Source organism: Sander vitreus, chromosome 14 (assembly GCF_031162955.1).
Source record: "Sander vitreus isolate 19-12246 chromosome 14, sanVit1, whole genome shotgun sequence".
Taxonomy (NCBI): Eukaryota; Metazoa; Chordata; class Actinopteri; order Perciformes; family Percidae; genus Sander; species Sander vitreus.
Window position 1 is genome coordinate 12,864,042 of NC_135868.1, and position 2,136 is coordinate 12,866,177.

The 2,136-nt window shown below is 37.9% G+C and overlaps 1 non-coding gene across 1 annotated transcript; it reads left to right on the forward strand.

The window, feature by feature from the left end:
• The first annotated feature begins 1,547 nt into the window (after positions 1–1,547).
• trnah-gug (transfer RNA histidin (anticodon GUG)) lies at positions 1,548–1,619 on the forward strand. The gene has a single exon. It is a non-coding gene; the product is annotated as a tRNA-His (tRNA).
• The last annotated feature ends 517 nt before the right edge of the window (positions 1,620–2,136 follow it).

Here is a 2,136-nt window from a genome sequence, read left to right on the forward strand (position 1 = left end):
GGTCTGTCAAACTAAAGGCAGCGCCACGTCCATTTGGACGTCCCAATTTTCAAAATAAAAGCTTTTTTCTTTTACAATTCCGGGAGCTGAGCAAAGAGTACCATGGCGCCATCTATTGTCTGTTTCGTGTACTGCTATATGTAAAGACCAATAAAATAGCCTACATTTTATGCGATTTTTATAACATAGTAATAATAACCGATTTAATTACCAAAGAAATCCCTGTAACGTCAGCCCCCTTTATAACAAAAATAGAAAAGCACATGTTATACAAAGTACTCAAAATTGCCTGCATTTATAGCAGATAAGCAAGCCATCAAGCAGGCTAGCTGCCGTCTTCTGTTTACTATTGAATATATTGTGGTTTTTAAATCAATTTAAATTGGGATTTTTTGTTTGTTTTATTTTTTAAGCAATAAATAAATGTGTATGTGGGAGAGAGAATTTGCAACTTGCTCTTTAAAACTTCTACCTGCAGATTAGAAACAGGGATTGTGAAACTGTGGGTGGTTTCAGATTAAGGTAGACTACAGAGACAGTCAGAGGCACATTTGATGTCAGTCTTTACACGTATACTGTTTATTATGTAAATAGTAAGGTGACCTCTGTCTGTTATGCATGTATGATGTTCCACACCTAGTCTCTATTGGTGACAGATATGACTTGTGTACTTGCCGACTTGCTGTTGTGTACTAATTGTGGAGCCTTCAAACCTTGCGCATGTCGTCTACTTTTTAATTTGCTTCGTTAACACCTCTGCTATATTGATTAACTGTGACTAACACTAACCCTATGACACAGTGGTTTAGCAGGAACTGAAGGTCTATCGATAAAGTGCTGAGTAAGGTAAATGTAACAGACCTTTTTAAATTCTGTCTTGATATGTGGCCCCTAGTCAGTCCAGAGAGAGAGAGAGAGAGAGAGAGAGAGAGAGAGAGAGAGAGAGAGAGAGACATAGGCTATGAGAGAGGGTTTATAGGTTAAACTTAAAATATGCAATTCCGAATTGGATACAATGCATTTGTGTTTTTAAGTAATTTACATTTTAAAAAATGAATGAGAAGCAACAATCTGTTCATATCTCATCCTGGGTTGGCAACACAGTTGAGTTGATTAGTTTAAATTCAGTTACATTTTAAGGAATTTTATTGAACATAAATACAATAGTTTGCATTGTACAAGCTAAATTTAATCTCAGCATGAAAGTTAAAAATATTACTACTACTACTGCTAGGCTACTACTATTAAATTCTACTTAGCCTACTACTTGGTTGTACAAAAACTTACTTATGTTTTTTTTTTGCTAGTTTTTATCAAGCAGAATCGAGTTTGCTCACACAGTCGCCTACAGTCGGTATTTGTTCTAGGTTCCTTGTCTCAGTGTACTATAGTGCTAAAACAATAGCCTTCAGTTTATGAGAGAAATGGGGAATAATAAGCATCAATATACAGTAGGCCTATATAGTACATATAGCCTATATGTAGGCTTATGTGTGCCAAGCTGAATTTGCCTATGTTCTTATGACTATAGTCAGGAGAAGTGGCCAGCCGTGATCGTATAGTGGTTAGTACTCTGCGTTGTGGCCGCAGCAACCCCGGTTCGAATCCGGGTCACGGCAGCTTTTCTTAAAACGGACATTAGCCGTATCCTCTGTCATGGTGTCGGTTCGATTTTGGAATTGAGAGGCCAAGGCTACAGTGGGTTTATATTCATTATGTTTAGTAGTCAAAACTAATGCAATAATAAAACAGTCCGGAAATTGTAAATCAATCCGCCAGATCTCTTCATGAAGTTAGGTGATTCAACTGTAGCCTGTATCTCACAGCGGTTCGAATCCGGGTCACGGCAGCAAGAGAAGGGTGCATGTAAAAAGAGATAAAAAGATTAAAAAAAGAGCGTCTGAAACATAGACAGCGTGAACTGGTTGCTTTGCTCTCCCTCAATATAGGACTGTGTTCCACAGAAACCATCAAACATGCGGGAGACATCAGGAGTGATATATTATGTACGCTCTATAAATGCCAGAACATCCTCAATTCAATTGAGGTGCTGTAGGCTATTACTGGCAAAAAAAAATAAACTCCACAGCATTTGCCCAAGGTATCGTCACAGTGTCATGAGTGCAATTCCGCAAA